A 25,623-nucleotide genomic window follows, 5' to 3' on the forward strand; every position below is an offset into this window, starting at 1 on the left:
CGACGGCGACCAGTCAGCGCAGCGAGCGGAGCTGCGACTGTGGCACCCTCCCGACGAGCAGCGCCCTCTATTGACAGTAGCGGGCAGGCATCACGGAAGGAGCCACCCTCTCGCATAGTGCGGGGAACGCGCTGAGCACACTAACCAGTATATTCTAGGCACTATAGTAACGGTCTCTCCTTCTTCCAGTAATATACGTTGTGGGCCTAGTTGGTTCATACTCAGACTTCTTTTATGCGCACAGAAAGCACAGATGCGTCCTGTCTACCTTGTCTTTTTGTGTCGTCTTTCTGTGCGCATAAAAGAAGTCTGACTCCTCTTTCCTGTCAGTGGTCTCCACTAGCACAACCGGTCTCGAGAAGTGTGCGCGTTCTTTTGTAGCGCGCCGACAACGGGGGCTCGCCTATGCGAGTCGCGCTCTCTGCCGCCGCTAGGGGCGCGGTGACCCTACCGTTCGTAAAGCCCCCTCAGTGAAGCAGAGTAACGCAAAGGTTTGAACTCGCCGGCTTCCTCCTCTCCTAGTGCTCCGCAGGATAATCGAGCCTCCCATTGGCCGAGGCGCCGTGGTCACGTGTTAGCGCACGCTTTTTTGCCCCGGAGCAGACGCCGGCGCCATTGCCGGGGTAGAAGTCGCGCTTCGTTTTCTTTTTGTGCAACAGTTTTGGCGGAAAAGACAGCGCATGAAGACAGGACAGTGCAGAGACAACACAGGACGAGCGCTATAGCGCCCGTCCTGTGTTGTCTCTGCACTGTCCTGTCTTCATGCGCTGTCTTTTTCAAAAGTGATGCACCAACAAGCCCAAAGTTCCACCCTATTATGTTTTGGCGGGAAGTGTTTTTGCATCTTTGACAGCGTCTACCCGTTGCGGCGATGCCGAGCTTCTGTTGCGCGTGTGAATGCAACAACCGAGGAGGCAGTGGGAAAAGAGTTTTTGTAATTCCGTCCGGAACAAGCAAAGCGGCTCGCCGAAATGTTTCGATGCACAGCATCGGCCGGGCAAACTTCGATAATGTGCTGGATCCGCCACTTTGCGAGGTGAGTGGCCGTTCTTCAGTTGTCAGTCCTTTTTTTTTTTCGGGTGATTTGGTGCGAAACCCGAGCGACTGCAGTCTTTCTTCGCAGTATATGCTGTTTGGCATAGCTGTAGATGGACTCGTTCGCTCGCAGGCTATGAAAGCTGTGCTTCTTGCTGTCTTATGCCCACCGTGCCAGTTCTGCTAGGTTCTGCTGGTGCAGCTTTGATGTTGCGCGCATTACGCTGCGTGTCGACGTGGTTGCAGTCAGACTCGTTCGCAGGCTCGACTTGAAAGTTACGCTTCATATTGTTTGAGCCCCCATGTTTACGTTCCTCGCTTTGGAGGTCTAGCTTTAACCTTGCGCACTGCTGCAGGAATTTTTGTCGCAGTTGGACTCCTTCGCTTACGAACCCCAAACTAAAGAGGCGGTTCTCGCTGTTTGATACCCGCTGTACATCCTATATACGTCTAGCTTTGATGTTGCGCGCATTGCTTGCCGTATATGAGTCGTTACAGATGAACTCCTTCGCTCACGAATTCGATAGTAAAAGGGCGGTTCTTGCCGTTTGAGCCTACATACAGCTCGCGGTGCAGGTCTATCTTTCATGTTTGGCGCATCCCTGAACGTATTGGCTTTGTGGCAGTTGGACTGCGTCGCTCACGAACTCGATCGACGCCAAAGGGGTGGTTATCGCTGTTCATGCTGCTCGCGATTCCTAAACGAACCAACGTGTTTGCTTCAGAGAGGACTGAGTAAATTCGAGTTTCGATTTTTCATCATTTGAGTTTTTTTCTGTTGCACACTACTTAGACCGAAAGCGATTAACTGCGGCAGTCCAGGACACTGCGCGTTAGGCATGGAGATTACAAGAGGGAAAGCAATGTTCTCTTAGAAGCCATGATTGCATACGCTGACCCAAGATGATAATCACCTAAACAAGCAGCATTCGAATGACTCGTGCGGCGCGGTAGTTGCTCACGAAACAGCGTTTAAATGCCTTTTTGGTTGCTGTTAACCAACCCAAACTATTAACCCTACATCAAAATTCTTATCACAACCGTGTTACAGTGCGAAACTATAGGGCTTCCTATTCGCCTATTTACAAGCAAACATTACGTCGCTACGGTCAGTCGGATATTTTTAACGGTAGCCTGCGAGGTGTCCGAGGTATATTAACTTCGAAATAATCTTCAAGCTTTCCTGAAATAAAATAATTGAAATTCAGACGAGTAATCACCTATCACTGAATAGCACAGCCCGTTGCACGAGCGAACACGCCTTTGAGAGAATATGTTATAGGGGCATTAAAACTGCCATCCGTTCAAATAAAGCCTAGGCCGCACATCTAGTCGCATGTCGGTCCACTTCCTCTTGGCAGAGTTAAATTTTTATTAAGATTGGGCAAAAGACGCCGGTTTGAAAACACGACTGCGAGACATTCACTATAGTGCCGCGAGCTCGCTCGCTCACTCCACTTCCACCGTGTGCACCGCGATCAAAGCGATCGCAGTACGAAAAGTTCCGATAGAGCGGTGCAACGTGGGTCGGGGCAGTTATTCGGGTAAGTAATTTTGTACCTCCCGTGCCATGCGGCCGGATAAGAGGCAGAAAACGTAACAACAAATTGGAGGAGGGTGGAGATGTCGTTACATTTAGTCCATTGAGGGGCTTAGCTAAATAAATACTTAAGGCCTTGCCCTTTGTAACGGGCGGGCACCACTAGGCTGGGCACCCGTACCAAAAACAAACAAAAACAAAAACAGCCGCGCGTTCTTCCTAGCGCCATCTACTGACAGATGAAGATACTGCTGTAGCGACCCCCGTATTCACAAACTGGCCTACAGCGCAAGCGACTTCTGAAGCGCTGTGCGCTACTGCATCGATGCGAAACCTCCTGCATGGTTGTAAACAAACGAGGTGGCGCTGCAGTCGCTAGCGAGCTCGTGGTAGGCAAAAGGTCGGGGAGTGGCGTCGCGGATAGGTGTTGAGCGCGGGTTTTCAAGGCTTGTAGGCGCGTTTCCAGTTTCTGCGAATCATAGCAATGGTCGATGCTTCCAACTTATAATTTGTTGAAGTACACGAGCTCGCGTTGGCCACGTGCGGCCTATAAAGGGAAATAGTTTTCCACTGTATTGTATATATGGTTAGTAGTAAACATGTAGAAAGCGTTCCTGCCGTTTATTTATGCCCTAGGCATTGAATAAAACAAGTTTTGACACTCTGCACTAGTGTCACTGCACTAGTTTTGCACTCTGCACTAGGACAATAGTGAGGGGAAGCGCTGGCCTTGTTTCGTCGGAGCAGACATGCGCTCATCGTCTCCTGACATACGTACGTGTCGCGCTCTGCGAAAAGTGGGGACAGCGTCGTGTCCCTGATCTCCTGTCTCGCTTAGCGCTGTTTTTAGCCGCATGACCACGCACCAGCCAGGCCGACTTGTCCTCTTGTCAAGCTGGTCGATTTGGTTAAAATTTTTGATTTCTAGAATTATTTTCTTTCCTAGCCCTGAAATCTAGTTTCGTGACGAAAAATTATAGCGAAATATTGAGTACAAATTTATAAATTACGCTTTTTAGCAGTGTGGTCGTCAAAAATTGTGAGGTAATTTCTTTGATTTCAGTGCCGCATTTCTTTGACCAAAGCGAAAGCGAAGATGCCATAAACGAGGGAATAAACTTTATAGTTCGTTTTGTGACCTCTCACATTTTCTGCGACTGGATCACTCACCTTCGTAATTCGCATGAAAATAATATACATACATACATCTTTATTTTCCAGAAGACAACTGGATGGTCTCTTGGGCTAAAAGCTACACAAAAGCTTGACGAGGCCCAGGAGACCATTACAAGGCAGCAGCGTAAAGAATAGAAACATAATAGATGAATAGTACATAGGTAGACAGTAATAGGGAAATAATAAAACAGTTACTGTGACAGGTAATAATGATGTCAATCACATAAAGCTACCAGTAATGAACTGAAACCAAAATAAAACAACTGAAAAGCACATACGCGGAAACAACAAACAAAAATTAATGGATCACAACTGCACAAAACAGGAATGTAATTGTTTTTTGTTCAAGCCCACTGTGTGTCTATATTTGTTTAGTATTGTAGGGAGGTTATGGGTAAGTGACTGATATTTATAAAATGTACGAAAATGAGGAACTGCCCACGCATCAACATTTCTTGTTTGCACGCTAATATTTCGTCGCTCTAAGGATGCCAAGGACTTTAGAAGGTTAGTAACTTCAGGGGAGGAAAAGTAGATTGACTGTAATAGGCGAAATTCATACAACTTCATACAACAATTCATTCATACATAAATCGCGATCAGAAATGATGTATTCATTCCGTGACTAAGTGAGCGCCAGGAAAACGATTGGTAATATATTTTATAAACTACGGAGTTAAAGAATCTGATGTTATTTCAAAACACCATTCAATGCAGTTATCATAACTTCCCCTGTGACAAGTTAAAGCTCGCTCGAAAAGGCACCTTTTCTGTGACTCGCTCTTCGGGTGGCATTAGATCTCGGAATCGCGGTAGAGTTGGGCGCAGTCGCGACCGTGGAACGAGTGGCTTAATCGCCCTAAAAATTAACATCCTTTATCGTCCCCAGACAAAAGACGGTATAAGGCGGTAAAGCTACCATGCTAAACCTCTGGGACGCTACGAAAATCAACATGTTTTCTATTTTGCACCAGGTCAGAAGTACGAGTATTTACTTGTAAAATTATATAAAGCGCACTCAGGAAAACGGACAAGGAAGACCAAACAGCACAAGCGCTTATTCAAGAAGCACACAAAAAGAGAGAAAACAAAACAAAAGCCTTCACGCAGGTGCATCAGGCGTGTCAAGATAAGAAAACTCCTTTTGATGCAGAACCACCATGGGGTCGGCCACACACGTGTGCTGATTCTTGCGGATGTGATAGGCCTCTGAAACCTCTCTGGTTGGCTGATTAGGGTGTCGAAACAAGATTTTGGTTTGCTCAAGCAAAGGCTTGTCACCGCTGCATTGCGAACAGTGCTTAACGAGATTGGATGAAGGCGACTTTTTCAAGGACAAAAAATGCTCTTGCAGGCGCACATTAAGGCCCGTGTGACCGATATAGGTCCGGCCACAAGAGAAGGGAGGGTGATAAACCACTCCCTTTGCACATCTGACATCGTGGTTTACGGTGCACCGCTTCCTTTTATCACCTGCATGCGCCGCTGCTAGAGCGCGCAGCAACCTTCGCACAACCACTACTAACTTTTTCAGGGGCAGAGAAGAGAACATTAACACCATATCTGTCACCCACATCTTTTAGTTGATCAATATTTTTCTTTTTCTCCTCCTCTGAACCCGTAAGAAGTGACCTATTGAAACCCGACTTTTCTGAGCACCTTGCTAGAAGCTGGAAACAACACATCCTCTGGAAACCCAGCCAATCTTACTCTGTTCAATTGCTCACAGAAGCTTTCTTTCATTTCGTGATGATCTGATGATTTCGAAACGTTTTAAGTACGCACGCTAGCTTAGGTGCCACGAAATGCACAGTACTTCGCCGAGGACGGTGTGCTTCTTCGGAACAAATTCCTTAAGGCGATGTTGTGGATCCACTTTTTTCTTCGGCTAATGTCATTTTTTACTCGAGCAATCGCGAACAGCACGACGCCATTTTCACTCCGGCTTGTGCACTGAAATGCACTGCAGTCGGACATAACGCGGCACTAAAAGTTGAGTTCCAATTGTCAGCGCGTAACTCAACGGAGCTGTACCCGCAGCAGAGGCAGACGACCTGCGCATGGCGCCAACGAAAAAAGAAAACGCAAAAAAAACGATCCTTTCCCGCGCGTTGACTGGGCGACGGCTGGAGGGGCCAATCATCGTTGAGAAAAGCGCCGAGCAGACAGTCGGGCGAGGAGGATGTGTGAGAGGTCGCGGCGCGGCGGAAAATTTCACTGAAATGCGCTGCTTTCAATATCGAGCGGCTTTAACCCGTAGAGTATCTGTTACGGGTCCAATGTACATATTTTTGGAAATGTGGCGGAAGGTTTGAAGGTTGCTTCACTTCCACCACCGGTTGGCCCGGTATTGCACTGCCTCCGGGATCGGCCCTGTCTTTCTATCCCATCTTTCAACCCTCCTACTATCTGCACGTGGTAGCGATTGTGGCTCGTCTTGAGCCAGTGGGCAGGCTTGTGCACTTTCCTTTTCTTTCTTCCTGGCAACAACAGACAGACAGCAACTTTAACCGTTCGCGGGCCACTCGCACCTGTGGCGGCTGGCGGTGCGCGCCCGGTTTCGCACTTCCGAGCGCTGGTTAACGACCATCGACGCCTCGGAAAAAAAGCTCAGGAACAATACAGGCATGTACACAATGGAGATAGAACTGCAGAGGATAGTTGTTCAAATAGTACAGGCTGTTTTAAAAATTACCGACAAGTCACCCTCCCATTTCAGGAATCAAAACGATTGTAGGCCAGGATCAATGCACGATTTATACTGTGTTGAATTTTATCACTCTTCGCGCATTCTCAGTAGTGGCTAACCACATGTGATGGTTAAACAAGCTCTGGAAGTACGCACGCAAGAATATAGGTGGTGGTTCAGTCAGATCGGTAGAAACCTTGGGCTTTTAGTGAATCATATACGTATGTCACCTTTCCAAAACAGCATGTAGCGTCGATACCTTCAAATATTACCGACGGATGCCTTACAAAACACTAATTTCGCTACACCACGTATTTGGTGCAGATGATCGGCCCGTAAATAATTTCTCAAAGCGGGCCCATAGGCTGATGGTGTCAGGTCAGTGATGTCACATTCAAGTTTCAGACAAGAAAACAGGTACAGTGTAGATATTGAGGGATAAATTGGTTATACCTACTATTCGCACTCTGGTAAATTTATTTCGCACGGTTATTGCTTGTCGCGCATTCTCAATGAAAACGTACTGCAGATGCTGGTTCAAGGCGGAGTGGATGGAAGCAAGCGGTAATTGACGGATGGACACTCATCATGGCGAAATTTTAGGTTCTTCTCCAGCCGAATCACATGTACTACCTTTCTCAAAATGTATGCGGCTTCGGAAGCTATTAACAATTAATGCGCTAGGAAGCAATCGATGAATTCAAGTTGCATATGTGGCGCAGGTGAGACTGGCACGTAAAATGTATGTAGGTGTATGCTATAAACCACCAAGGATTGAATCGAACTTGAATTTACTTTCTCCTTGTATATACCGTTTGTAGTCCAATTTAAGCATATTCAGTTGAATCTGCGATTACCTAAACGCGATTATGATTGTTTCGTTTCTTTTTTGTAAATCCTGCTGACAGTGTACAGCAGCAGTCTATAATTCCGTACCTTCTCGTAATTTGTTAAACAGTGCCTTCAAATATTTCCTTACCTTCAAAATGTCCATAAATTAGTACCTTGCCGTTTTGCAATATTCAAAATTTTTGTTCGAGAATGTTGGATATGGATATTCGTGCATAATGTTAACTAAGACAATTTTGTCAAGGAAGAAAGGATGGGTGTGGGCTGTGAAACCGATTCCAGCTACGTGCGTTATTGCCTTTTTCTGTAAAACATAATTTATTGAGGTTTGTTTTTGACGTTTCCAAAACCAGATGACAGTAGGTTAATTAGTAATTTAAGTTGTAATTAAGTAGGAGTGCATTTCTAGGAGTTAAGTTTAATTTGGAGTGAAATAAACGGTCAGTTTTAAACTAAGATTGCTCAAATGCAGGGGGAAGGCGTATTTGTTTCTTCTTGAAGTCTCTTAGCCAATACATAACCTGTATGACAACAGGGCTAATTTTCTTGTTTCAGTCGTCTTCATGGTTGCATCTCGCACTGCCATGGAGCTAGCTTCAATTAGCAGTCGAACGGGCAGTGTACACCCTTTGTGAATAGTGACCATGATCTGTAGCGATATGCGGCAGACTATTACTATACGGTACCAATTCATATCAGCTTTGGTCATAAACAATGTCATATGCAGCTCGAATACATCAATGCGCAAGGCATGTGCAGGCTTGCGGATTGAGTACCTACTAGCCTGAATAGATTCAGAACAGTTTGCAGCGCTTCAAAAACGCGATCAGCGAGCGAAAGCGCCAGCGCGCCGCAGCATTTCACATGGCGGTGGTGAAAAACTTTATAAAGTAGAGCAAGCCTTAATTGTTACATCCTAGTGATGGGATTGCTCTTGGATGCGTGTCGTGGCCTGAAGGTGATGCTTCTCAGCGACTTCCAAAGCCCAGTCCACTAGCTGCCGTTGGGCAGCCGGGTCAGAACTGGACACCGCAGCCTCCCATCGCTCGAGGTCTGTGAGTTGCCAATCGGCTGGTGGAAGGAGCTCAGAGCAAGAATAAGGAATGTGTGCAAAATCCGCTTTCGGAGCGCCGCAGAGGGTGCATACTGGCGTGAACAGTCCCGGGTGAACCAGGGCTAAGTGGGCAGGGGAGAGGAAGGTGCGGGATTGTAGCTGTCGCCACGTCGCCTGCTGCAATTTAGTGAGAGTCTTGTGCGGTGGGGGATACGTTAGCCCTTGCTCATGGTAGTGTAGAGTGATGTCGTTATACGCGATCATTCGATCTCGAGCGTATCCCCAGGCGTCGGCGGCTCCTGCTCGGCTGACCAAACCTCAAGCTAAAGAATGAGCCGCCTCGTTACCTGGGTGGCTGGCGTGGGCCTGGACCCAGAGAAGCTGAATAGGTCGGGTAGGGGCGGGAGACCGGCTTAGAAGCCGGAAAGCGGGTTCGGAGATGCGGCCTTCCGCAAAGTTACGGACCGCGGTCTTTGAGTCGCTGAAAATGTGGGTCGCCGATGTAGTAGCGATGGCTAAGGCTACGGCTGCCTCCTCCGCTTCCGCAGGAGTGGAGGCAATGACAGTGCCTGCCGTAATAGGGGCGTACGAATTGGACACTACCGCCAGGGCAAAGGCGGAAGAGGAGGTGTAAGAGGCTGCGTCGACGTAGACGCTCCCCGGCTGTGCGTCATAGTGTTTTTGTAGGGCTGCAGCCCGAGCAGCACGACGAGCCGCGTGATGCTCGGGATGCATGTTCTCGGGGAGGGGGTGAATGGTGATGAGGTCCCGTGTGCGGTGTGGGAGGGAGAAGGTGTGGGTATAATAGCCAGGGGGGTGTAGGCCAATGGCGTCAAGAATGTGACGGCCGGCTAGGGTGGAGGAGAGCCGATCAAGTTGGGCAGATCGATGGGCCTCGGTGAGCTCGGCGAGGTGTTGTGTACGCCCATCTTAAGAAGGCGTTCATTCGACGTGTGCTGGGGGAGGTTGATGGCCGTCTTGTACGCATGACGGATGAGGCAGTTGACTTTGTTCTCCTCTACTCGGGAGAGGAAGAGATAGGGCAGGGAGTATACTACCCGGCTAAGGACGAAAGCCTGGATCAGGCGGCGGAGGTTGTGTTCCCGCATGCCTCGGTGTTTGTTAGCGATTCGTCTGAGGCGAACGATTTGTTGAACGGTAGCAGTGAGCTTGGTGATTGTGGCAGTGTTCTTGCCATTGTTCTGGAGAACCATCCCCAGGATGCGAACTTTGTCTACCTCTGGTATGCGAATGGCATCAATGGTGACATCGATGCCAGGTGGGGGATTTTTGTCCAGTCTTCCCCGAGGGGGGCGAAGGACCAGAAGTTCCGATTTGGAGGAGAGCATGCAAGGCCGACCTGATGGGCATAGGAGCTCACCACATCTGCCCCCGCTTGTAGTGTCTCTTCAATGGTGCCGACATTACCCGTGGAGGTCCACATGGTGATGTCGGCATATAAAGAGTGCGAGAGGGCGGGAATGGCTGAAAAAAAGCCTTTGCCATGGGGATGAGAGTTATATTAAATAGAAGCGGGGAGAGTACCGATCCCTGAGGGGTACCTCGGCTACCGAGGGTGAAAACGGGAGGAGAGTGAGCCAAAAGTGATTTCAGCTGTGCGGTGGCGGAGGAAGGCTGAGATGTACTGATGGGTACGAGTGCCGACGTGTAGGGACGACAGGGCGTCCAAGATGGCTGAATGATGTACATTGTCGAATGCCTGTTTTAGATCCAGGGCCAGGACCGCGCGCTTGCGCCTCGTGTTTCGGGGTGGAGGATGTCTTCTGAGCGCTGAAGCATGATATCTTGGGTGGAGAGGTGGGGACGGAAACCAACCATCGTTGGGGTAAGAGGAGGTTGTCGTCCATGTGTTCCTGGAGGCGACCAAGGACGACGTGCTCAAAGAGCTTGCCGATGCAAGACGTAAGGGAAATGGGACGGAGATTCCTTATCTCAAGAGGCTTTCCTGGCTTGGGGATGAAAGTTATGCGGGCATGAGTCCACTGCGAAGGGAGGGTTCCCGTTAGCCAGCAGTGATTGAACAAGTCTGCAACAGCCTCCACGGACTGGCCGTCCAGATTGCGGAGCGCCTTGTTGGTGACTCTGTCAGCGCCGGGGGCAGTCGTGGTCCGAAGTTTGTGCATGGCCGCCCGAACCTCTGCCGGAGAGATGTCCGCGTCGAGTTCCGGGTTGGGGTCTCCCGTGTACGGGGGGAGGGGGTGGGAGGGGTGGTGGTGAGATATTGATCTTTTAGGGCTTGGAGGAGTGCATCGTCTGAGAGGGGGAGCTGGTGCAAGATGCGTGTGACATGCTTGCGTTGGGTGGCCTTCGTGTGACCCGGGTCCAGGAGATATCTGAGGAGGGACCAGGCGTCTTTGATGCATAAATTGTCACTCATGCGGTCGCAGACCTGTCCCCATTGTTGATGGGCCAGGTCGCGTGCATGTGTTTCAATCTCGCGTACGAGATGAGCGATACGGCGTTTGAGGGGCCGATTGTGCTTTTGATTGAGCCAGCGCCTCTGCAGGCTGGCATGTGCTTCCCACATGAGGAGCCGGCTGTCAGCAGCCGGCGTGTCCTCAGGTTCGGGAATGGTGGAGGTAGCGCGGGCGACATCGCGGTTGAGACTGGCGGTCCATTCAGAGAGGTCCATGATGGTGTTCGGGGTTAGGCGCCGAAGTTGGCGGAATTTGTCCTAATCAACTACCTGTGTCCCTCGTCGTTTTGGCGAGGTAATGGAAGAGATATTGACCTCTGTGGAAATGATATAATGGTCGCTGCCAAAGGAGTGGGTCGTGTTGATCCATCGGCTGTCGCGAATGTGTTTGCTAATTTTGAGGTCTGGGCTGGTGTTGTGCTGAACACTCCATGGAACCAATACGGGTGGGGATCGTGGTGTCATTCAGAAGGGAGAGGCCTTCGTCCTGAATGAATGACCACAGGGAGGTGCCTTTGCGACAGTTCTTGCGGTACCCCCAACTGATGTGATTGGCGTTAAAGTCGCCCACTACCAACAGGGAGTTGTTCGAACTGATCGAGAGCATCTTGCGGAAAGCCGCAAGAAGTGGGGCAGGAGGACCTTTTGGGGGCTATAGAGACTGAGGATGAAGAGGCTAAGTGACTTGCGTGTGGGAGGGAGAAGCTCCAGCAGGAGACCGTCTATGTCGTCTACCTCTAATGGGTACTCTATCGCAGTGAGATTGCGATGTACGAGCCTGGCGACCCTGGTCTGTGGCTGGGTAGAAGGTTCGTATGTGGTGTAGTTTCGGAGTTTGACTGACGTCAGAGTTTCCTGAAGCGCAATGACCGCGGGGGCGTCGCGGCTAGAGAGGGTTTGTAAGTAAAGCTGCAGGTTATCACGCTTTGAGCGGAAACCCCTGCAGTTCCACTGCCACACCTTAATGCGTTGAGGTGTCGCAGCCATGTTGGGCAATGGCGGAGAGAGCGGAAGATGAAGGGGGTGGCGTATGACCTCTGGGAGGCGGCTCGTGAATCTTAGTTTGGAGTTGTGCGACATTGGCCTCCAGATTGCTCTGGCGAGTTTCGAGCGCCGCCACGCGGTCAAAAATGTTCTTCATCCACGTTTGAGTTTCGGAGCGGAACGTGTTTAGCGTCGTCATCATGCGTTTCTCAAAATCTTGCATGAAAGACGTCACCTGGTGTACAAGATTGTCAGTGACTGGTTGGGAGGGAGAATTGGCGTCATCGGCGGACTTTCGTTTAGCGGGGAGCCCACGTGCCGGTGAGGTGGCGCGCGAGGAGGAGGCGGAGAGGGAAGAGACGGAGGAGGAACGGGGCACGTTTGGATGTGTCGGGTTTGCACCACTGGGGGCAGTGCCATTGGGGAGTGTTCACGCCTTAAAAGGTTTTGCAGTTGCTCTTTTAGAGCACCAATTTCGCGACTCTGGGAGGACAATTGTGCTTTTAGCTCCGCGTTTTCCTTCTCGAGCGAGGAAGACTGCGGCCCCCAGCCTACCTGTTTCGAAGAGTCCTGGACCCTTTGGCCTGGAAGTGGTGGGAAGGACACGGAATGGCTGCGACTGCGACCAGTTCTTGGGCGGGAGGTGGAGCGTTGGCGGCTTCGCGACGCCCTGGGACTCTTGGGTGGCGAAGACGGTGGTGGACTCGCCGGGGGCGTTGTCCGTAGAGTGGAGACCGGCGTGGTGTTGCCGGAGCGTTCGAAGCGTACTTTGCGCTTGCGCGTCCCTGTGAAGTGCGTTCCATCACACAGGATACATTTGGGAGTGCAATCCGGCGTTTCTTTGATGGGATGAGACGCACTGCAGCGAGGACAAAGGTCGGTGCGCTCTTTCGGACACACATCAGCACGATGGCCTGCCTGGCTTGCGGCAGTTGACGCATGCTTCAACTTTCGCCTTGAAGGGATGACACGTGTAGAGGGTGCCATAGAAGACGAGCTGTCTTGGAACTTCCGTGGTGTCAATAAAGGTGACCAAGATGGACTTGGTGCGGCCTAGTTGGCGGGCGTCGGCGATCGTGAAGTGGCGGCTGGTGTTCAGCGCCACGAGGTCGGAGAAAATATCTTCTTGAGTCTGGTTATATACCGCGTTGTAGAGTATCCCTTTGGCGGCGTTGTCGGGGGCCGCGACGTCTGTCTTTATCGGATACTGTTGGTCGTGGAGCCGGAGTTCTTGAAGTTGGACATATCGTTTCATTCGGGCTTCCGAAGGCGTACTCACGGTGAACGAGTTATTGTAAGGGTTGATTCGTAGCTTGTCCTGGCTCTTCGCTTGCGCGTAGTCGATCTCTGCGCCAGTGCAGAGAAGCTGGAGAAGAGCTCCGCCGTTCACGGGCCGCAGGTCGAGACCACCGCCCGGGCGGAACACAATCTTGAGGTCTGAAGCTGGTAGACGAGGAAGTGGAGCGTGTTTCTTGATTTTCGGTGGAGTAGACGCCTTGCGGCGGTTGAGCGGGCTTGCCTGGACCTGCCCGGGAACTGGACGCTGCTAACGCGTCATTGGACGATAACGGCTTCGTGGTGGGGTAGAGCTTGTTGTGGGCCCGGACGGCGCGGGACCACCGTGGATCATTTTCGAATTCTTCTGGGGAAATCACTTCGCCATCGACGCGGTACTCCATCTGTGACGATGTAGACCCGGAGACGAACAGGGCGATGAGCAGCCGGCGGCGTTAGGCCTAACCGGTGACGGCGTTCCACGCCTGGCGCGACAGGAAAATCTTCCAAAATCGGTTTCAATGGACGAAAAGGGCCGAAAAATGGTGCGTAGAGGTGCACAACACCTTCACTGACTGTGTCCGATGGAAAGCAGGTCACTTCAGGTCGATATTCCGTCACCACGAGCAAACGTTGACGGAGCCCATGTGATGCACGTCCTCATCATCTCGCTGCCCGTTGACCCGATCGCATTTCACATGCGAGCGTCCAGTCCGCCGGCTGAGGAGCGGTAGGGTCGTAGCGCCACGATCGCGCAGGGGAGGCAGACAGGAAACACCCCCAGCGTGCCACGGCCGGTCTCGAGGGGAGCGCGCGCTTTTCTTCTCGCGCCCGCCTCGAGACCGGCCCGTGAGCGCGCAGGCCGTACAAAGCGCGCGCTGCCGCCGCCACTCGAGCCCGGCCGTGCCACCAAGTGGCTGAATGCTGTATTCCCGGTTTCCGAAGTGGGCGTAGCCACGTAGTCAAGTCACCGGAAGTTGAGCGGCATGTCCCGGGAGTTCGGTGTCTGCAGTGTATTTCAATGCAAAAAGTCGCGTCTTTCACCTATTCGTTCTCAGTTGTTCGCGTTGTTTCCGTGTAACGTCTGCTGTAACATCAAAGGAATAAGCAAGCTCGACGCGAGAAATGTGAGCATTGTATGGGGAACCCTGTAATCCGAAAAAAACAGGCAGGCAGGTCTCACCCTGCCGCGGCAAAGGGGTACGTTCATTAAACACTATCTTCTTATGTGGTTCTTGTCTTCCAAGCGTAATTAGGAGAAGTGGAATGACGATGAGGCTAGGTGTGAGGTGCGCACCAGATCGTCGGGGGATTTTTGAACGCGGTGCGTCGGACAGCGGAGCGCTGCGCGTGCCAGCCCAGCGTTGCGCGTGTGCACGTGCGAATGGCGTGTGCGAGGCGACGGCGACAAAGAGCGTGGCGAGCACGAAGAAGAACTTTATTTTCCACCGATGTAGGAGGCCCCTACTCCCCGCCCTTGGCACGCAGGCTCAAGGGGCGGGGGCCGGGACCTCCGCGACTAAAGACAGGCGAAGTTACAGTGATTCTTCGCGGCTTCCGTCGCCGGGCAGATGACTTGTTGCTCTTCGGCGGGGAACTGGCTTCGCAGCAAGGCCTCGCGGGCATCTCTACTTTTAATGTTCTTCCTGACGCCTGGGGAGTCAGGACATTGCCAGATTATATGATCAAGTGTGCCCCTTTTTTCTCCGCATATTTTACATTTATCATCAGGTCTATCTCTTCTACTTGCGTGAATAACAACCAGAATGGATTTGGGAAATTCCAGCTTTCAGCCGACGCCGAGCGACGGCCTCTCTGCTGCCTAAAGTTCGGTCCGGTGGTGGCAAAGACCTTCTTCTAATTCTATAGTGCTCGACGATTTCAGTGTAGGTTTCCGCGCGATCATCCAGTCCCCGACAGTCGGGCGGCTCCACGGCTACCCGGAAGTAGAGAGCTCGGGCTAACTGCCGCCTCGATCATTGCCTGGGACTGGTTCGTGTGTGGGGGTCCAGATTATCGTAATATTATGGTTCAATTCGGAACATGCTAAAATTTTGTTTGCCTCTTTCGAGACCCTTCCTTTGCCAAAATTCCAGACAGCCGTTTTGCTATCGCTGATTATGATGTTCGCTTTCGTTCCAACGCAAGCGAGCGCTGTTGCCACTTCCTCAGCTGTATCTATGTTTCGGCTTCTAATGGATGCGGCAGCGACTGGTACGCCACGGGCGTTGACCGCCGTGGACAGTGCCGCCCCCGATATTCCACTAGCCGCGTCTACGTACAGGCGACGTCCTCAGGTTTCTTATTTTCCATGCGCTTCGTAAGCGCTTACGCCTCTTTTTGTCGCCGTTCCTTGTTATCGGTTGGGTGCGTGTTTTTCGGAAGAGTGGGAGCGAGTATGTTTTCGCGACATTTTAGGGGAGTATCTGTTTTGTCGCTCTCTGATTGCAGCCTCACCCAACCCAGGATGGTTCTGCCCGTGCGGCTCAGTCTTTGTAACTGCGCCATATGCAGTGCCAATTGAGCCCAATTATTAAGAACCCCCATTTCGAAGAGGCGGTCCGTTGAGGTCGTAATGGGAAGCCCCAGTGCCCTCTTTACGCATCGCCTGATAAATGCGTCTATTCTGTTTTTTTTTTTCATCTGTCCTAATGTCCAAATATGGAGTGGCATAACATATACGGCTGGTAATGTAGGCCTGCATCAGTTTCAGGAGGCTACACTCTTTTGGGCCCCGGCCATTGAGCGCGACTCTTCTGAATATCCCAGTTACCTGTGCGGTGTAATTGTCTAGCTTCTTACTTGTGTCATATCCGTCGGCTTGTAGAAAAAACCCTAGGATTCTATCTGTTCGACCTTTGGCACCGTTTGTCCGTCTACTGTGATGCTGAGATTTCTTTCGCGCTTGCACCTGAACGCTTTTGGATTGTATAAAGGAGTTCAGATTTCTGCGCAGAACATGAGAAGCCCCTCTCGGCCGCATATAGGACACGAAAATGTCCGCTGCTGCCTGCAGGCGTTCCTCTGTGCTCGCGTCGCTGCCCTGGCTGGTCCAGAGATTGACGTCGTCCGCGTACATGCTGAATTTCAGATTTTCTACTTCCCTTAAGGCTCAGTAAAGCATGCTGCTGGGCTGGTTGGTTTAGCATTTTTTGAAGCTTGGAAAAAATCCACCTTGGCGCAAGTAAGTTCACACGGACAAAACAAGAGACAAGGGGACGACAGGCGCCAACTTCCAAAACGATTGTTTTGTCTGTGTGAACTTATGTGCGCCAAGGTGGATTTTTTCCAAGCTTCAAAAAATTCCTTAAAGGGACTATGCAACGAATAAAAAGTCACTTGTAAATGTTTTCAATGCTTAGAAATGATGCTAAGAAGCATTCACACAAGCATGAGTCTTCGGAAATAAGCCGGCAATTTATTAAGAACTTTTAAAAACCGTGTTCTTCAAAATTCGCGGGCCGATTGGTGTACTCGTAGTGACCGATTTTGGAACTAAAATCGTGGAACAAAGACGTCACTGTACCATGACGTCGCCAGGCCACCACACGCTCTCATTCGCTGGAGACACGGCAGCCACGACGTCACGGGCACACTTCCGGTAGCCGTGAAAATCGTCTGCTCGTGTCGCCGCGCGACCCTCTCGGGCAAGCGAGCCAGGGCATTGTCTTCGCGCATATGGTTTCAATTTTCCTCTGCCGCCTCCTTCTGTCGGGAGTTCCGGAGCCACTCGCACGGCTCTTCGTGCGCACGCATAGGGCTCGATGCCCATCGCGGCCGTAAAAGCGAGCAGTCGCACCCCGAGGTCTGGGTTTATTACTGCTAATTACCACAGATGGCAAGCAAATAAACCCGACGCGCGCCGCAATCCAGGAAGAAGTGACCGGAGAGATGCCGCCACGCCGCCGACGCTGCTGCTGGCGGGCTAGGAGCGACAACCGGAAGTTGCGAAATAAACGTCAGCGGATGACGTATCCATAGGCGGGACGCAGTCCCAGAGCTGTTTTCTTTATTTTTTTTCTGGTGCTCCTCGTGTACGAGTTGAGGGGGGAGAGGAGGAGCGTAATATTTAATTGTCTATATCTTCGCTGTTATTGATGCTAGCTCAAAAATTCTTGCACTGGGGTGACCGAATGCCTGTCTCTCGTCTGCTTTACGTAATCTCAAATAATTTATTGCATAGTCCCTTTAAGGCTGCCGGGAGGTCTCGCATGGCTACGGTGAAAAGGAAGGGGGAAAGCCCAGCGGCGTACCCCTGCTTCCCACTCGGACGGTGGGGGATTCTATGTCCTGAAATTTCATTTTGATTGTTCCGTCTGATTGAAAGTCCTTTATGTAGTCATATGTTTTCTTTCCAACCCCAATTTCTTGGAGGCCAGTGAGAATCGCCGCGTGTTTTACATTTTCGAAGGCTTTGGTCAGATCTAGGACCAATATCACCTTTGCGTCTTTGGTTCTATATTCTATGGTGTCGTGTTTTAGACGGAGCATCACGTCCTGTGTGCACAAGCCGGGCCGAAGCCCAAACATTTGGTGCGGCCACAAGTCGTTTTGCTCCATAAAGTCTAGTTTGGATTACGCGTTCCATTAGCTTCCCTATACATGAGGCTAAGGTCTTCCAGTTTCGGGGGGCTTGGGGATAAGGACCATATTTGCCGCTTTACGCTGTTGCGGGAGGCAGCCTTTGTCCCTGCGTATACTTTGTGAGAGCTCTTGTAGATTCGTCGTCTGTTTCTCAGGATTTTGTTGGTAATCCCTTCCGGTCCCGGAGTCGATTTGGTTTTTAGATTTAGTATTTCGGCGCGGACCTCTGTTTCCGAGATCGGTGCGTCTAGGACCTCATTTGGAGGACCCTCGAAGCCCGGGAGGGCTGAGGTCTGCGTGTTGCCAATGTAAAAGGTCCACTAACTTTGCCATGAGTTCTGTGTGTGTCCCTTCGAACACATGTCTGGCCTTCGCTTGTCTGATTCCTGCTTGGGTTTTCGAATTATCTGGATCTAGCAGGTGTCTATGTAGATTCCACGTCTTGGAGAGACTCATGCTACCCTCCATTTCGTCGCATCTGCTGCACCAATTCTGTTCACAAAGCTTGATTGCGTAGTCCTCAATCACTTTGTTATGCCTATCTATCCTACGTCGGAGGTTTCTATTCCATCTTTGCGAGCACAGCTTTATCGGCGTGTTTCTTTAGCGCCTCTGCCCATTCGTCTATGTTTCGGACCTGTTCTCCTCTTTCATTTTCCTCTCTAATTTTCCTAAATTTGTCTCATTCAGTGATTTTGGGTTTCTTTAGGCCGAGAGTTAGCGCTAAGACGAAGTGATCACTGCCAAAGTTGACTTCTGTGTTTTTCCAGTTAATTTCTCTTCCGTTCTTGCTATGGGTGAGGTCGGGGCTGGTGACTGTACAGACGCTATTTCCCACTTTGGATGGACAGCAAGGGTCCGTTTGTAGAGTAAGACCTAGTTCCTGTAGTCCTCCCATAATCGCCTTCCCTTTGGATCCTGGCTGTTGTAGCCCCATTCCTGGTGGGCTGCGTTAAAATCTCCAACTATCACCAGGGGGTTAGTCCCTGCTGCCTTTATGGCTTTGCGGAAGAATCTGTGAAAAAACGGATCTTTTTCTGCTGGGGGGTGCTGTATAAATTCAAGAGGAAAATACTGGGTTCTTCCTTGCGAACGGTGAGTATTTTGACTAAAACGGCCTCGATGTCGCGGCAGTTTATTTCGTGTTCGATTGCCGCAATGTTTCTTTTAATTAGTGTAGTAGCTCGGGATTTTTCTCCTCGGTCATTGTGAAATCCCTGATATCCCGTCAGTTTATTCATGCCCTTTCTCGTTTCTTGGAGGGCTATGGCTAGAGGTTTTTCATTACTCTGCTCTCCGTGCGGCTGCCCGAGCGCTCGCTTGCGTTGGAAGCCGCGCCAGTTCCACTGACACACTGTTGAATGTTTCTTTTGAACGGGTCTATCCATGATGTTTAGGCATTGCGTCTTCCAATCTTGTTATCATTTCGCCAAAGGCGTTCTGTTGTACTTGCATTTGGGCTGGTAGCTGATTAACCGCACCCATCAGCTGGGTGAGGAGGGTCTCGATTTTATCAAATCGCGCCTCATACTTGGCGTCTAATCTCCTTTCTAGTGCCGCCAACGAATCCGTCCCCCCCCCCCCCCTTGCGTTTCTGCGCGGGGGGGGGCTAACTCGTCCAGAGATAATTTTCTCCTTATCTTCCATCGGCTTAGGCTGCGCGACCGCAGCCGGCAGTGCTGCGGGTAGAGGTGTCTGTTTTTTGTTTGTCTTTAAGGTATACCTGCTTCCTGGAGGGAGGGAAATTCTCGACGTTTTTAGAGTTTGAAGTTGGCGAGTTAGCGTGCGGATCGCTTCCTTAAGTTCTCTGTTTTCTTTCTCCAAATGATCTAATCTTTTATCTTATTTTCTGCCTGGGATGCCTCTCTAGCGAAGCTTACTGCCTTATGGTCGCCGCTCGGGCTGCGTCTTCGCACGGGTGGGCCCCATGGGTTCTTGGGGTGGTGCCGTATCGGGAGCTGGGAGAGTCCGACCAGGACTCCGAGCTGGAACGCCCTCTGCTCCTGGAGCTGGAACGCCCTCTGCTCCTGGAGCCGGAGCGTCCTCGGGTCCCGGAGCTCGAACGGCCTCTCCTGGTGGATGCTACCTCAAGCCTCGGGAAGTCTCCGTTCCTGGCTTCGTAGCCTTTGCTGCTCGAACTCGTAGCTTTGCGTTGGTCTTGGGAATCACCTCTGGTTCTAGGACGTCCCTCTTTTTCGTTTCGCCTTGAATCAGCTGATCGTAGCTGTTCTAGTTTTTTCTCCCACAACCTCTCCTTGGTGATGTATGTAGTCCTGCACATCTCTCGGCATTTCTTGTCGCCGAGAGGGTGGTCTTTCCCACATAGCTGCCACTTCGGGTCGCATGAGTGACCTTTTTTTGGGTTTTCCATTCCGCATCCGCGGCACTTGACCTTCTTTGGATCTGGACAGACGTCCTCTCCCCGGCGGCCGCACGCGTGGCACACCCCGTATTTTTTCTTGCATGGGACGCACCTTTGCGCAAAGGGGGATAGATATATACCTGGCACGGTACATGTTGACCTTCGAAAAGGATCAGTAGGGTTGTTGTAGAGTTCGCTCCCAGTCTGCGGACGGGGCGGTTCTCCTTTCTTGCATATATATATGCGCTCGAGGAGCTCTTCGTTGGACTAACGTAGGAGGATGTCGTGGACGACTCCCTTGCCACAATCTTCCGCCATCGCCGGGTAGGCCTTTACTTCTATCTGCTCTTCACCTCAGAGCGCAGAGCTGCGTGTTTTCTTCCACGCCCTTTGCTATAGTGGTGGCGACAAGTATGGATTGCTGCTTTATGTTTGCCGAGAAAATGCCGCTCTCTTGAGTCGGACACCGGCGGCGCTGGCGATCAACTCAGCCAAATCCATCATCCCACCCAAGAGGAGGCGGTTGATTCCGCCCCGAGGGCGTATTATTATTTTGTCGGCGTCAGTCGGTATTCTTGCGGTCTGCTTCTCTACCGACTTCGGCGCTAACTTCCTTCCTATGACGGGTCTGGGTACTAGCTGTTTCTTCCCATGTCCGGTCTCAGCTCGTTTTTCCTCTTCGAGTATGCGGCCTTTCTTTTTTCTTGTGTCATTCGCCTTGTTTCATCGCTATATTTGGTCCCTCCACGGAAATTTCCATATGTTGCTCATGCTCGGACCGGACTCGCGCCGTCGGAGGTGTCTGTTCTGCTAGGCCTAACGTCAGGCCTAGCGTTTCCACTTGGTCCGTCGGAGTTTAGAGCTTCTAAGGTCTCAAAAGGGCGAAATTGGGCCTACCTCCGAGATTTCGGTATGGGCGGACGTTGTTTCCCTTCGTAGCTGATTCCAGTAGAAGGTTGGATAACCATAGGCCAACGTTGGGTTAAAGTGGCGTTGTCGACGGAGCCCATCGAACGCACGTCCGCTCTCCTGGCAGTCCAGGCCGGAAGTGTCGCGAGCGCTAGGAGCGGAGAGCGGACGTGTCAGAAAAGCGAGGTGTGAAGGGAGACAGCGAAGCGGAAGTGGGGTCATTCAAGCGTGGAGGTGGCAGCCTATGGACTGCCGAGAGGCTTTCTTGGATAGCCTGCATCAGCCTACGGCGTTTCCGGACGACGTCGACGCGTCCTGACTGCACTTTATCTGCTGCTGCCAAGTTCTTGGGGTTGCTGACGGGAGTCCACCGGCGTCTACCTGTGGTCCTCTCCGCTCCTACTACCACCTGGCTCCCTTCCGCCGCTTCCTTCGACGCAACGCCAGCGACGCGTCGCACTACATCCACCCGCGTCCGCCCTGCCTGCTAGGCATCCCCGCTTCACCTGGGACACTCAGTACGTGATGGACTCTCCTTTATTATGTAGGGCTGTACGCGTTTTGAGTGTGCATTTCTTTGTGTTTTCGTTTCTTATTGGTTCTTGAAAATTGGTTTTTGGGGAAAGGAAATGGCGCAGTATCTGTCTCGCATATCGGCGGTCACCTGAACCGCGCCATAATGGAAGGGATAATGGAGGGACTGAAAGAAGAAAGGAAGAGGTGCCGCTGTGGAGAGCTCCGGAATAATTTCGACCACCTGGGTACAGTGAACTAGAACACTATCGTATTCTAGTTCACTATACACCTGGGGTTCTTGAACGTGCACTGACATCGCACAGCACACGGGCGCCTTAGCGTTTCGCCTCCATCGAAACGCAGCCGCCACGGTCGAGTTCGAACCCGGGAAATCCTGATCAGTAGTTTCAGTTTCGAGTCGATGGCGGACGATGTCTCTTTTCATCGATCGCAGGTGATGTTTATCACTTTAGGGTGTCATTTACCTTCCAGACGTGTTTTAACCGAACTCTATAGGGCAGCCACGTTTCAGCTGCACAGCACGAGAGAAACGACTGACGGGAAAGACGAATGCAGCAGCGTGCGTGACAAGCGCTGTTAGAAGTCAACTGCACAAAGCATCACGAATAAAAGCCCATTCAGGCATGATTTGCGACAGTACGAAAGAGTACTTGATACGCTCCGTCGAAAAAGCAGTAGCATATGCATTTTGGACGCGCTAATGTGAACCAGCAGAACACCGACGGGGCCACACCTCACCAGATTGTGGCCTCGCCCTCGCTCACTCCGGTTCGGTCTAAACATAATTCGGTAAAATGGCCGCTGCAAAGTCGGGTGCCTAATGAAGGTTTCCACCTATTCTTTCTTAAATTTATCCCCCATTGATGGTATAACTTGGGCTAAGAGCGCGACAACGTGCATCACAACAAAGAGCAGAGTTGGCGACGCTAGCGCAACGGGACGACACAGCTAGAGCTGAGCAGACGAGGCCCCTTACGCACTGTGTGTAGCGACGTCCTGTCGTCTGCTAGTGTCGTCCTATTGCGATGCAATGGACCCTTATTTCTGAAACGTCTTTGCCGAGGACTTTGCTGGTCTCCTCGTGTAGTTGACGGCGTAAGAGGTAGACATAGTCGTGGAAAAGGACGAGAACAGAAAAAAAGACGAAATGCTGAGTGGGTGAAAAACCGTGCTGAGGTCCAATTTCGTGCACTGCCAAACGCAAAGGCGCCCGTGTGCTGTGCGATGTCAGTGCACGTTAAAGATCCCCGGGTGGTCGAAATTATTCCGGAGCCCTCCACTAGGGCACCTCTTTCTTCCTTTCTTCTTTTAGTCCCTCCTTTATTGCTTTCCTTACTGCGCGTTTCAGGTGTCCGCCGATATGTGAGACAGATACTGCGCCAGGTCTCTTCCCCAAAAACCAATTTTCATTTTCCAAAGCTGACTTCCGGGACAAGGCTGCTTATTTCCGGTGGCTTCACTTCGGGCGCACGAGGCGCTATCCAGTCCCCTAGTGGAGATCAGTGCTCCATGGCTAATCATGAATTCGCTTGCATGACAGCTTTGCTCCAGTCCTAATAATAATACGAAGATATACTTGCGCACAATAATTGATATGGCTAAGGAGTAACCTTACAAAAAACAAAGCTTTTCGGCGACTTCTGGGCTACCTAAAATTTTCGCTTTTGGCTACATTTGGGGGGCTACTATGGAGGCATATGGTTAGAGCCGTCTGGCAACCATCGCGGCGTTTCTATGGCCAGCCAAGCTTATAAAGTTACAGCCAAGTGTAGAATGAACGAGAAAAAAGAGTATGTCTGAAACGCCTGTGTATCGAAATTGAGGCAAAAAAAAAAGGTCATTTCCGCTTGGAGCGCTGCGAACGTTATCCTTCCCTAGGTGCCTTTTTAGGTGCGGCGCATCCCGCGCGCTGCGTAGCGTAGTGGTTACTGAACTCGCTTCACACGCCGAAGACTAGGGTTTGATTGCCGCTAGGTGAAGAGCTAGTTTTTATTTTACCCTAAATCACATTTTTTTCATTGCAAACAGGCCGTGCTAGCTAAAAAGAGCCAACCGAAAGTGAAGTTTGTGCAGCGCCGCCTCGCTGCTGCCGTGAACTTCATTTACACTCCCAAGCTGCCCTGTGTTGGGCAATGTGAATTTCATTCGTTATTATTCATTCATTGATTACGACATTGCGACTTGGACCTACGGAGGGTCTATTGGGAGGATGCAGAAAGGACCACAGTGTGCGGCGGATACCGTGCAATAATACGCTAATAGCTGTGGACTGCAGTGCGCACCCAACAAATCAGTTACTAATATTTAGGAAGAAAGGAGGCTCTGATCCTGTTATAGTATTTGTGCGAGGAGCGCAAACTCAGGAGGTGCGACTTGCGAAAATCTTAGGTCTGTTATTAGCGGAACTGATTAGGCGACTTCAGGCTACAGCTGAGCGAGTAGAGTATCGAGCTACAAGCATGGACTTTTATTGTGAGCAGCATAGCTTACACTGCACCTTATCTGAAATGGAAGGAAAGTGAGAAGAACAAGCTGGTCGTCATAATGCGCAAAGTATATAAAAGAGCACTTGGTCTCCCGGTCAACACAGGAACAGGAAGATTACGGCACATGGGCATTCACAATACTGTATCTGAAATTACTGAAGGCCATTCGATATCGCAGAGGATACGGCTGTCAGGAAGCAGGACAGGAAGGGACGTACTGATAGACTAGGGCTTCCGTGCATTTGGTCTACAGAGGACAGAGAGGACTTGGGAGATAAGCTTAGAAGCAAGATCGAGGTGCAGTCCATTCCGAGAAATATGCACCCTGAATATCATAAGAAGGAATAGTCATTTATGGACTCCAGGACAACCTGGGATGTTGGAAACGAAAGCGCTCACGCCGCTGCCCGCGCGCTATTACCCCGGGTCCCCCAGCATTCGGAGGAAAATAATTATCCTGAACCACTATCAAGCTACTCCAACATTTGAGATTAACGAGGAAAGTATCGCCGAACCACACAAAAATCTAAGCAGGGAGCAAGGGGTCATTTTAAGGAAATTGCAGTCGAATGCTTATATAAATTCTGCCAAATTCAGCTATACGTTTCCAAATTCGTATGATCCGCACTGCGCCTTCTGCGAGAAGTGGCTGGCTTTTACCATATGGTATAGGCATGCCAGAAGAACCCAGGTATACCAAGATTCAATAACCCAACAACTGAGGACTGGAAGGAAGGCGACGCTGTCCAGCTCACATTCGGCGGGAACCGGGAAAGAGCGGCGGCAAAAGCCAGTGGGCTCCTGGAATGAGGGCCCACCCAAACATTCTATCCGTTAAACGTTTTTCTATCTTCCCGCATAACGTCCTGAATTTCCGTGCCACGCAGCGCCAATTTTGAATGCGCGCTTAGAGCACACCCGCCGATACTCTCCAAAGCTCCGATATGTGCTTTTAGCATATGAGTAAGACAAACGTCCTTCAAACAGTGCTGGGAATTGTTTCGTTCAGCTTGACGTCTGCGAGCTGCAGTGTGTGCGTCACGCAGACGTGCACTGTGTGGGGACCTGCCCTGCAGCCCCCTGAGTTTGCTTTCCCGCGAGGCACCGTGCAGCGGCGGTCTCACCTCGAGGCTGAGCGGATTCCCTTGTCAGTTACATTAACTGGCAAGAGAGGGCGCCAGCGTCGCTGCGCGGGAGACTGCTGAAGCCTGCCCGCGGGAGATGGGGTCTCTTCGGCCGGGATAATCGCCGCGATCGGACGCGTCGCTCGCGGCTCCGCTCTTCGCCGGCGGGGCGAAGAAGCGACGGGGAGACAGGCTCCCGTACTCGTCCCGTCCGGCCTGCGGAGTTTATATCCCTTGCCCTAGCGCGGGCGAACATTCGCTCGGAACCTTGCTGGTGAGTCGGACGCCCTCGATTCATTAGGGTACCTTGTTGCTAGCTGGCGTTATTGTTTCTGTAGCAATAAATGCCTGTTTGTGTCAGCCACTGTGTCGTTCCTTTGTTCCCCCAGAGCAAGGCCCGCCGTGGTCGGCGAGCGCTCGGTAGCGTACGCGATCACGGGGTGGGGTCCGGGCGGCTTTGAAGCGTGTCAGCCGCGATTGAGTGGGGAGAAAGTACTTATCTCCCCATGTCAACCCCACATCTGGCAGCCCAACGTGGGGCCTGCTCTTGGAACATTGGACGACTGTCGGTTCGGTTCGAGG

The 25,623-nt window shown here is 51.2% G+C and overlaps 1 protein-coding gene and 1 pseudogene across 17 annotated transcripts in view; both read left to right on the forward strand.

Moving 5' to 3' along the window:
- LOC144124450 (uncharacterized) overlaps positions 1-25,623 on the forward strand; it is a 425,125-nt gene that overhangs the window by 48,967 nt on the left and 350,535 nt on the right. The window lies entirely within an intron of this gene.
- On the forward strand, positions 5,988-6,132 carry LOC144126421 (U2 spliceosomal RNA; annotated as a pseudogene).

Source organism: Amblyomma americanum, chromosome 3 (genome assembly GCF_052857255.1).
Source record: "Amblyomma americanum isolate KBUSLIRL-KWMA chromosome 3, ASM5285725v1, whole genome shotgun sequence".
NCBI classification, from domain to species: domain Eukaryota; kingdom Metazoa; phylum Arthropoda; class Arachnida; order Ixodida; family Ixodidae; genus Amblyomma; species Amblyomma americanum.